Source organism: Cyprinus carpio, chromosome B12 (genome assembly GCF_018340385.1).
Source record: "Cyprinus carpio isolate SPL01 chromosome B12, ASM1834038v1, whole genome shotgun sequence".
NCBI classification, from domain to species: Eukaryota; Metazoa; Chordata; class Actinopteri; order Cypriniformes; family Cyprinidae; genus Cyprinus; species Cyprinus carpio.
This window is the reverse complement of record NC_056608.1, coordinates 18,587,964-18,600,386: the sequence shown is the minus strand read 5'-3', so window position 1 is coordinate 18,600,386 and position 12,423 is coordinate 18,587,964. Positions and strand designations below refer to the sequence as shown.

The 12,423-nt window shown below is 36.6% G+C and overlaps 1 protein-coding gene across 6 annotated transcripts in view; it reads right to left on the bottom strand.

Annotated features, from left to right (window-relative positions):
* The window catches only part of LOC109046093 (cytohesin-1), a 60,392-nt gene that overhangs the window by 18,520 nt on the left and 29,449 nt on the right, over positions 1-12,423 (bottom strand). Inside the window, exon 1 of one of the 6 annotated variants that reach the window (XM_042735859.1) lies at positions 9,522-9,798. The exons of the other annotated variants lie outside the window; for them this stretch is intronic. The gene's annotated coding sequence lies outside the window, so the exon portion shown is untranslated. Of the gene's footprint in view, positions 1-9,521; positions 9,799-12,423 lie in introns of those variants that run through there. 6 annotated transcript variants of the gene reach the window in all.

Sequence of the window (12,423 nt, the reverse complement as noted above, 5' to 3'; positions counted from 1 at the left end):
ACTAAATCTAATGAAAAGAAACATGTCAGTACAAGATAGCTAAGTATATATTTTCAATAAATAAACACTAAACTTTTTTTGTTTTAATGCAACACTATCATAACATGACACAGATATCAATATAATATATTACAAGGTCCCTGTGCTGATCCACAACCTTGGCAAACCAGCCAGAGTCTTTCAGAGAAAAGCCTTCTGCTCAGCAGTTCTGATGTGCTCTAGAGAGCCCTGATGTTGAAATTTGCAGAACACAAATAATTTATATGAACCTTGCATCCACAAACCCAAAGATTTCTCTGAAGTAATTCAGCTTAAGTGCTTTGTTCAAGAGCACTGAGGTCAGTTCAATACTGGGCTGAGGGCCAACATCCCCACCATTCTGCTTGGTCTGGCTGATGCCAGTCAGAGAAAGACTCTGCTTTTCAATCTTTGTGTGTTTTTACATTAAGAATTTAATACAGCATATATGAACTTTAAATGCAGTATTTCTCAAATGTGAAGATTTGCTTTGACACTTGCGAATAAAAAACTCTGAAGAAGATTCTGTATTTAAAAAAAAAAAGAAGAAAACAAGAAATGCTTGTAATTTTACTGAGAAAAAAAGGATGTAAAAATACTATAGTGAATATAGTTAACTATATGCTATCATAATATACAGTGAAAATTTTAATTATAAATGATTACATTTAATTTAACAGACAGTTATTAATTTTGTTGTAGAAAGCATTTATAATAATCATCCAAATAATTAAAATTAAATTACAATTACATTTTTTTCATTATTATTTATTACAGAAAATTATGTTAAATCTACTACTAATGTCACAACATTACAGATTTTTGTTATCAGTTATGTTTGAAAAATGATTGGCGTGGAGATTAATGGCTTTATTTCAATAGAATACAGATCTAAAAACAACATGGGGGCATTTCTTTAATAGATAGGACATCAAAAAACTTTAAAAAAAAAAAAAAAGGGATAGTTCACCCAAAAATCAAAATTATGTCATTAATGACTCACCCTCATGTCGTTCCAAACCCGTAAGACCTCCGTTCATCTTCGGAACACAGTTTAAGATATTTTAGATTTAGTCCGAGAGCTTCCTGTCCCTCCATTGAGAATGTATGTACGGTATACTGTCCACATCCAGAAAGGTAATAAAAACATCTTCAAAGTAGTCCATGTGACATCAGAGGGTCCGTTAGAATTTTTTGAAGCATCGAAAATACATTTTGGTCCAAAAATATCAAAAACTACGACTTTATTCAGCATTGACTTCTCTCCCGGGTCTGTTGTGAGCGCGTTCACAGCACATTCGGTTCGCGAACGAATCACTCGATGTAACCGGATCTTCTTGAACCAGTTCACCAAAACGAACTGAATCGTTTGAAACGGTTCGCGTCAACAATAAGCATTAATCCACAAATGACTTAAGCTGTTAACTTTTTTAACATGGCTGACACTCCCTCTGAGTTCAAATAAACCAATATCCCGGAGTAATTCATTAACTCAAACAGTACACTGACTGAACCGAGCCAGATAACGAACGAAACATTGACTCGTTCTCGAGTCAAGAACCGTTTCTTTATTAATCCTGAAATTCGAGAACCGAGGAGCTGATGATACTGCGCATGCGTGAAGCAGACTTACACAGAGCGCGTCTGAACCGAACTGTTTCTTTTGGTGATTGATTCTGAACTGATTTTGTGCTAATGTTATGAGCGCAGGTAAACCGAAGGCTTGAATCAAGGGCAAACATCGCCAATGAAGTCATTACGTCGAGCGCAAAAGAACTGGTGAACCGTTTTCTTCAACCGGTTTATTGAATCAAACTGTCCGAAAGAACCGGTTCGCGGAGAAGAACAGAACTTCCCATCACTACCGGTGATCCGAAAACCGATGCAACCGGTTCTTGACTCGAGAACGAGTCAATGTTTCGTTCGTTATCTGGCTCGGTTCAGTCAGTGTACTGTTTGAGTAAATGAATTACTCCGGGATATTGGTTTATTTGAACTCAGAGGGAGTGTCAGCCATGTTAAAAAAGTTAACAGCTTAAGTCATTTGTGGATTAATGCTTATTGTTGACGCGAACCGTTTCAAACGATTCAGTTGGTGAACTGGTTCAAGAAGATCCGGTTACATCGAGTGATTCGTTCGCGAACCGGATGTGCTGTGAGACCCGGGAGAGAAGTCAATGCTGAATAAAGACGTAGTTTTTGATATTTTTGGACCAAAATGTATTTTCGATGCTTCAAAAAATTCTAACGGACCCTCTGATGTCACATGGACTACTTTGAAGATGTTTTTTGTTTCCTTTCTGGACGTGGACAGTATACCGTACATACATTCTCAATGAAGGGACAGAAAGCTCTCAGACTAAATCTAAAATATCTTATACTGTATTCCCGAAGATGAACGGAGGTCTCACGGGTTTGGAACGACATGAGGCCTTGATTCTGAAAAACTCGTAACAAGATAAAGGCATTTAATCTCAACAACGACACCAGACCTTTTTTTAAAAAAAAACGGGCACATTCCCTTGGTTCTGAAAAACTCGTAAAAAGTATGACAAGATAAAGGCATTTAATCTCAACCATGACCTAACCTAGCCACATGATCAGCTGACTGTTAATATAAATAAAAACAAAAGACCCTCACCTTTCATGTGACCTCATTAAATCCCTTCCTGGTGGCCCGTATGGCAGCCTGACCCTGCAGGGGACCTACAGAGACCCTACTAGAGGCCCGTAGACTAATTGATTCCTTGTTCCATTTACACCTTCTCAAAAAGATCACAAACCATCAGGCTCCGACATTAGCTCAACGTCACCATCGTGATAAAGACAAAACCTACAGCCTGCCCACATGGTCGTCCTCACCAATCACATGGATAACCATGTTTCGGAGCGACTGCTTGTCGCTGTGGCAACGCACTGCATGCATTTTCCTGCTGAACTCCGGGATGTTTGACAGGCAGTCTGTGAGCAGAATGCCAGTCCAAAAAGCAGCCCATCCACCCCCTGATTTTGCAGAAATTGGTATTGCAACCTGCAGCGGAAATCCATTAGTCTCGCCTCAGGTGAGGCTGGAGTTTACAAGCAGGACACATGTTCCTGGAGCCGATGTCAAACAGGAAGACAAGGTCACTCAGGTAGGAGTGAGTTGAGCCGCTATAAAGGGCATCCATCACAGAGGATCATTTCAGAGGAACTGGGATAAGATGTCTTAATCACAAACATTATGGAGTTTCAACAAAAAGTCAACTGCACTACAAGCATTTTTCCACAAATATACAGGCATCACTTGTTTGGATATGGATTTACATCTATGGAAAAAGCAGCTTAGAGCACAACTGGAGGAAATCTTACAGTCTTAAAGTGACACCTCACTCAGAAATCTTCTGTTGAAAGACACAAGGGTGAGGAAATGATTAAAAAAAAGGTTTATACTGGTGTGAAGAACAGCATTTCTTTTAAATAAATTTTTTGTAACAATCTAAATGCCCTTTAATTTTGCCCCAAATTACATGTATAATATAATATATAAATATAATACAATATACCATATTATATTTGGTCCTCAGGGCCAACTCCCATCTGAACAGGAAAAGGTTAACTGTGATTTTCTAGCTGGAATTCAAACATGTTGAATCATATGAGTCGCCTAAAGAATTTAATGAAGGATTCTTGGTATTTAAGGCATCCAAACCCAGGCAAACCGAACAGACAACACTCAACAGCACAATTTAATCACCAACCAAAGACAAAATAAAATTTCTAAATCATAGATCCTCAAATTGCATCACTCAGTGGCCACTTTTAGAAAATGACCTAGGTAATCACACTTAATTTTCATTTGGCATTTAAATGCACAGTAACCACTGACAATGGCTGTTTTAGACCTACTGTAGCCTACCTCATATTTTCAATAACTTCATTCATTAAAACATATAAAAGTGCTAGCCATCTTTAAGGAACCCTTAACATTTTCCAAAATATAGGAAGTGTTAATATATTTTACACATAAATTCATCTAGAAATGCTTTTTGCATGCTAACTTTTCTTTACAGCATATGAAGACACATTCAACAGTCAAACTCAGGCTAAGTTAAATTGTATGTTATAACATGTGCTTTAGAGCTGCATGATTAATAGTTAAAAAAATTGCGATCATAATTTAAACACTAATGCGATTGCATTTTTGAATGACAACGATTCTCCCGTGCAGATATTTACCATGTTTGGGTAAGAAACAGCTTCACAAAAAAATCTTTTCAACTACACAGTATTATTTCTGGCTTACAGTCATTCATATTAACATAGAAATACAGGGATGAAAGTTTATAGTTCAGATATAAACATTGATGTCTATGGTAGCGATCGAAACAGAGTCATCTTTTGAAAGTAACTGGCACTTCAAATAATGTGTGTGTCGACTGCATTGTTTCACCACTACGTGGCATTAAGGGACTGTAAAAATGTATTTGTCCTTGAATCATTCATTCAAGAGATTTGTTCAAAAATGCTGATTAATCCAGTAAAGAAACAAATGAAGTATTTATGAGTCATTGAATCATGCATTCAAACCACTTTTTCATAATTTTAATATTAAAAATTGGGGTATTAAATATATTTTAAATACATATATATTAAAATATTTAATAATACATTCAAATTAAATAAACACTTTTAAACAGACTGCAGCATTAATATTTTGCCACTCATTATTTTGTTTAGTTCAGAACTGTGGAAGAATCGTGATCTCTATTTGAGACAAAAAAAAAAAAAAATTGTGATTCCCATTTTATCCAGAATGGTGCAGCTCTACTTTTAACACAAACCACTGATGCTAAGTAGAATGTGCACACACAGTACAGTATTTTGTATTTGGATATTTTGCACTGTGATTATTAATAAGAAATACGACAATGAACTTCAAAACCATTTCTCAATTACTCAGATAACTCTACCAATTATGTATATTAAACATGTTTACACCTTTTCTGCAATTTGGCGTGCAGTGACAAAACTGGAATGCAACCATTATAATCAACAAATCTGTTTACACTGCATTATAATCAGCACAGTTGCTTGCAGCATAGACAGCATTATTAACGGAAGCTTTCAAGTTAGTCGCCACAATATATTGTCAAATAAAGTGTGGCCAGTGGGCCACTGATAAACACGGATAAACTCACAGCAGGTTGACGTTTGAGTATCTTCATACATATACATGACACTACAAATGGTACCCATTGGAGGCCCATTATGCATCTGCACACATCCAGGCAGTTATGAGCCTAATGCTTCCTCATGCGCTTGCCATTGAAAACACAACAGCGTTTATGTTAAAACTGCATTAGCATTTCATTAGCACACTCCTAATGAATTATTAGAAGCCAAAGTCCTGGTTTAATATTCATGTGTGCTGAGAAAACAAGCTGAGATGGAGCCAATTAAAGACTCAAGGTAAGGCTTTTGAGACCAAAAATTATGTTTAAAAAAATTACAGACTTAAAGCAATATTTCACCAATCCCTTAAAAAAAGCAAATTCTTTTTTCTTTTTTTTTTTTAAAAAACACCAATAGGCTTTAGTTAGATTCACATCTTTTAATTTGCTACTTACTAGTCCATTGCTGTTAGTATTTGGGGAGGGACATTGTCATCCAAGGGAGTATCTGATTGGACAAAAATCTACAATGCAGGATAAGTAATTAATTAATGTGTTTAATCAACTTACCAAGAACAGAAAAACATCATTACATGTGCAGTTTTATGTCCTTTTTTAGGAGAATAAGAATAAATGATTAGACATAAACTAAATTCTGATTATAGGGTCTTTAGCCTCAATCTCAAGATTAATAACAGACTGTCAAAAAGACCAAATCATCTCATGAATGTAAATTAAGAGTGAGAATAAAAGCAAGCCAGTCAAACATCACACCAGTTGCCAGTAGCTGGTTTGATACAAACATGTTTATTCATGAAATCAATATTGCAGCTTCAAGCCTGGCTTGAGTTATCCAAATTCATAAGCTGAAGCTGGGCATCCCTGGTTCCATGTTGGGCCGTGGCAACAAGGTTTTTAATCCAAGCTGGAATGCTCTCAACCCCAGGAAAGGTACTATTAATTTCCAAGTCAAATGTTGGTCCGAACTCGCAGGCAGGTGCCACTGCCGCAGAGACACATGTCTGCCTTTGACATCGATATGAGCATATAAATCTTCAGGGAGAAGCCGCTCTAAATTGATGTCAAAGAGTTTGCAAGCCACGTGGCTGCAGTTTTATGGGAGGTGGGGTGTCTCTTGTGGGCTTTTATGTTTTGTGTATTGCCTCAGACCTCTGTTCAGCATTACAGCTTAATAGAGGGGTACTATGAAATGGTCACTTCAACACATATGTAACTTAAATCTAAGATTTTTAACACTTATTATGTTCTCAAAATCAACACATAAAAGAAAGTTAGAGAGAAGGTCGTGAACAGACATAAAAGAAAACACACACACACAAAAAAACACAAATCTTCCTGACAAAATACACATATTACGTTTTTATTTTAACAAATATAAACATTAGAAAAACTTCAACTTAAATTGAAAAAAACTTTAAAAAGACTGTCTTGGCAACTAACTGAAATAAGTATGTTTGTTAGTAAGTGAAGTACTAAAATTACTAATACAAAAAAAAGGTGCATGATATAAGTCAAAGTAATAAAGATTGATTCTTAGTGGAATCACTGTATCATCACATCCTCTAAGTGCCAGATACGTTTCTAAAACGAGATATCAAACTAGGGCAAGCACTCCTGGGTAATGTGATCCAGCTCTGGCTCAGTGTCACTAGCGGTGGCACCTCTTGGCACATTCACAGCAGTGCATCACCCTACAGATCTCTCACGGCACAGCCATGTGACTGTCAGAGCAGGCCATAATCACGCGAACCATTGCTCATGTGCACGTCGCCACCAAATGACTATACTTTAATACCTTCATGAATGGAAAAACAGGCAGAAGACAGTCTATAAATGATACTTTCTACATTCAAACAAACCAGTAATACTACAACATTTGCCCATTTTATCTCATCATATTTTATTCTGCCACACTGACCCACGGCGTGAGCCAAGATGCCATGCCTAACATACTGTCTCTGCTGACCAGGTCAATTCAACACACTCACTAAATACCAGACGTGTCACCCCTGCAAACACACCGCAGGGGCAGAGGAATGTGCTGTCATTAATCAAGTCACTGGCTACGTGCTGTCAGCTTGACATTGTAAAGGTCCAAAGGAAACATGTAGAACACAGAGGTTGTTTTCCCTGGAAAAATGCTAGCCAAACATCTCTTATTAGCCATGTCTGCTGCGAATGATCCTTTATCCTGCGAACCCCAGTTTTGGTTTCAGACTTGGAGAGCAGAAAGCATGTCAAGAAATCAAACATCCGAAGCAGTGGTAGGTAGCAAGCTTCGGGCTGCTTTCCAAAATACCTCACTTGGGTCAAATAAGGTAACATCACATGCATCCTTTATGGAGGAGGCAATCCCATAATCCACTGCAACAAGTGCCCAGATAAAATAAAAAAAAAGCTGACTAGAAACATGCTTCTAAAAGAAGTTCAATCTAATTAATGCATGCACATGCTTTAATCTGCATGTAAACAATGCATGTGCACACTGCTGTTGATGTAGAACACGCATGTGCTGCACCTTGTTTACGTGCAGAGGAAAGCACACACATGCATCGTGATACTCTCCAAAATGGCGCCAGGATGACGCGGAGGAGAAGAATTGTTGAATAAAGTCGTTATTTTTGTTTTCTTTGTGCACAAAAACTATTCTCATCTGTCTATCAAGGGTCTGAGAGCTCTCTCAAATATGGTCAACCAAAGCTCAGTCGAACTAAACCTCATGGGATCTCAGGGTTTCCCATACATTGATTTATTTGATTTATCCACAAATATTTTCCCAAAGGCTTTGACTTTGTTGAATAAACATGAGCACTGCACGTTTAAAAATCGAAAACCGGCACAGGTGTTTTTATATCACTGTATGATATACCAATTTCGATGTCATTTTTTATTTCATCTCACCTGTAATGCCTGATAAAGCAGCATTTGTGAGCAGAACACTGCTTTGTGTACAGCGTTACCGGAGAAACCTCTATCTGTCCCACTTTAAAAGCGCCTCCTGCTGGCAGAAAATTAATTTGCAGGACCAGGATTGGGAACCACTGGTTTAAAGAGATACTCCAAACCACAATGACAATTTTGTCATTAATCACTTACCCCCATGTCGTTCCAAACCCATAAAAGCTCCGTTCATCTTCGGAACACAATTTAAGATATTTTCGAAGAAAACCGGGAGGCCTGTGACTGTCCCATAGACTGCCAAATAAATAACAGTGTCAAGGTCGATAAAAGGTATGAAAGTTGTCGTCAGAATACTCCATCTGCCATCAGACGTGCAATCTGAGTTATATGAAGTGATGGGAACACTTTTTGTAAGCGAATAAAAAAAAAACAACAACTTTATTAAACAATTCCTTTGTCCACAGTCTCCTCTGTGTCTCTCAATATCACCGTATACTGCGTATGTTCTTCTGTATCATCTGCGCCACAAGGATGTGCTGTTTCTATGTGTATTTAGCTTTGATTTGAAAGAAAACAGTGCATCCTTGTAGCGCAGATGATACAGAAGAGCGTACAGTGATATGGAGAGACACAGAGGAGACTGCTGACAAAGGAATTATTTTTGTTTTCTTCGCTTACAAAAAGTGTTCCCGTCGCTTCATATAACCCAGATTACACGTCTGATGGCAGATGGAGTATTCTGACAACAACTTTCATACCTTTTATGGACCTTGACACTGTTATTTACTTGGCAGTCTATGGGACAGTCACAGGCCTTCCGGTTTTCATCCAAAATATCTTAAATTGTGTTCCGAAGACGAACTGAGCTTTTATGGGTTTGGAACACCATGGGGGTAAGTGATTAATGACAAATTTTTCATTTTGGGGTGGAGTATCCCTTTAAGGCCTTAGAAGGCAGCTTACCAGGTTTTGCCACAGAGCCAATATATACCACAAAACCGCAACTACCAAGTATCTTGGTTCAAACATCAGTTGATACAAGAACACCCACCACTTGCTCTGTCTAAGCACTGTCTCTGCAAACACACTGATAAGAAAGGCAGCTGAAGAACACAAGCCACAGATCAGAATAACAGCGTAATCAACTCATCCCAGAAGCTCATACAAAGCCTCCATCTAAACAGGCTACAAGTCCTGTGGCTGCCACGAGTTTCTTGATGTCACACTGACTCTCAATCTATGATGACTATTCAACTAGTGAGGGGAAAAGCCATCCACAGGCCAGCAAAACAAACTGGCATTGGGTTTGTCAAAGTGTGCATTCGATTTATAAGATGTGGCACATGCACTGCTACATTTAAGAAATTAGTCAAATTATGAATGAAAACAAATGACTGTAAATGCCCAAAAATAAAAATAGCAACATACCTGTGAGAAGTAATCCTGTAGTGCTGAATGACAGTTCTAAGCCTTCACAATTCCAGCTTCCCAGTTCTTTTTTTTTAATCCATTAAGCTGAATAAATGCACCTTCATGTGTTATTGTCACCCAGAAATACCAGCAGAAGCCTAACTCACAAGATCTTTCAGTAATCTCCAGCGCTCCATGTGTGAGTGGAAGTGATGCTACTGGAAGATGAGGTGGCCAGTTTGAGATCTCGACTGTTCTGCTCTCGCCACAAACTCTGCTGTTTCAGAAAATGACCCCCTCCTCTCCTCCTCATGTTCTTTCTCTTTATCGCTCTCTGTAACCCTCTCCTCTTGTCTCCTCCCCCAGCACACATACTCATTTCAGCACACTCAAGAGCTCCACACTGTGGCTGTACAGAATTGCCCCATGTGCTATTTCAATGTACTCTACCATTTAAAAAGTTGGATTAAGTAAGTTTTTTTTTTTCTATTCAGCAAGGATGCCTTATATTTATCAAAACTGACAGTAAAGGCATTAAGTGTTACAAAAGGTTTCTATAGGCTATTTAATTTATCACAATTTCAACAAAATTTTTCACTACACAATTACACAATATACATTTTTTTAAAAAATGGAAAAACATTGATAATAATAAACAATTATTCTTGAGCAGCACCAATGATTTCTAAAAGATCATGTCATACTGCAATGGCTTCTTAAAGTTCAGCTTTGCCATCACAGAAATAAATAACATTTTAAAATATATTAAAATACAAAACAGTACTTTTAAATTGTAATATTTCACAATATTACTGTTTAACCACATTTTTGATCAAATTAAAGCAGACTTGGTGAGTATTAAATATTTATTTTAAAAACATTGTAAAAATCTTATGGACCCACAGTAAAAAAAAATTATGGCCAATATAATAGAAATGTGTATAAAAACAATTTATGACAAATTATGATAAACTTTAAAATAAACATTTTAGTCAATATTCAATCAAAATGTACAAAAATATATTAAATCTATTATTTTTTAAACAGAACAGGTGCATTATTATTATTAGTATTATTATTTAACTGACAGGTCAATAAAAAGTTTAACTACAGAAACACAAACTAAAGAAAAAAACAGCACTGGAAGCATTAAAGAAAAAATTAAGAAATGATTTAAAAAAAAAAAAATACTGAAAGAGATGTTTAGAAAAAAAGGGAATAGAAAGAAGACACTAAAGTGTACACTAAAGCGACTTAATTGATCTGCTCTGCAAATACGCATTTATATAATTTAAACAAATCTTTGAATGACTAATGAACATTTAATATCACAAACCTTGCAAACTCAGTCAAATCCAGCTGTGAGATCTTGTGAAGTGTGCATTTTTATCCAGCATGATCGCGTGTTCTCTGTGTGACGGTCGATCCGTGTGAATTGAATGATTTAAATTATAAACTCATGATTTCAAATTATGCTGCACTTTATGCATTTGTCCACTGTCATATTCATGTCATTCTCTCTGTGTGCTGTATGTAAAATGAGTATTACCCTGGCTTTATGTGAAAAATATGATTCCCAATGCACACAAACTTCCCAGAATACCGAGTGCCCTGTTGGTTACAGTATTTAGGCCTATTTCCTTTTTAATTATATTTTTATTAAATATTTATTTATTTGTGAAAAATACTTTGTCATCTAAAGTATAAGTATTTTTATTTTTCACATTTATTTTTTAATCCACTGTCAAATTATTTCAAATTTCTTAAATGTTAATTCAATTAATTATATCGGCTATCGGCCCCCCTGCTTTCCAAGATATCGGCATCAGCTCTCAAAAAAACAATATCGGTCGACCACTACTGCATCCAAAAATATTGTCGAAAAGGAATAAAACATAAATCAAGATAATAAAGCTGAAAATAAACATTCTTTAACAAACTGATATGCAACATCAGGGCATTATCATTTATCCCTCATCGGTTCATTACGTCTGTCAGTAGTGTGACCATGCTATTTCTGAACAGAGCATCCTGTTTGTCTCATATGAGACTGAGCGGCTCTGTGTCAGCACATGCATAACTCACATCTGAATGGACAAAAGGGAGAGAGGCAAAGAGTGAAAAAAGACTTTTCCAATCAAACATTAAAAATCAAAACTACTTTACTATTGCTTGTTTCTGAAAGAAAACTGAGCAACTCTTTCTTTGATCATTCTATTATGCATTTTGAGCAATTTTGTTGCCATCCTAACCCTCTCATGGAGGGCTGGGAAATGATTCCAACTCACTCAGAAACACCATGATAACAACATCCATAGAATGAGCTAAAATAATTATAATAGGCTTAGATAGATAGATAGATAGATAGATAGATAGATAGATAGATAGATAGATAGATAGCACCACTTTACACTGTGCATTGCAGTGAATATAGTTTTGAGTCTAATTTCTTTGAATAAATTCTTTCAAACAGTTAATTTCAAATAGCAGTTTAAAAAAGAATTGCTAAATCAGTTACATTAAAACAAAATTATTTCCTGTAACTTTTATTTGTAAGTAAATTATATATGCAATACAATAACTTTTCACCAAACGAGTCAAACTGTCTCTCATTATCAGCTCAAGCATTGGTTCTCGGTTAACGAATCGAAAAGACAGCTCAGTTATACTATTCACTGTGATGCTGACTCGAAAAACAACAGCGTGAAATAATCTTTCAGGGGTGTGTTTTCCAAAAGTTCCATTGAACACTAACGACGGAACGCTGCTGTTGGAAAACGCAGCACAGATTGGTCTTGTGCAACGGTTGAATCGATTCACCAATAAGATCCGAATCGAACGAATGATTCATTCACAAACATCGTTACACATTTCCCTTCAGAAAGAATGGACCTGTTGGATATCGATCGACTCCCTTTCC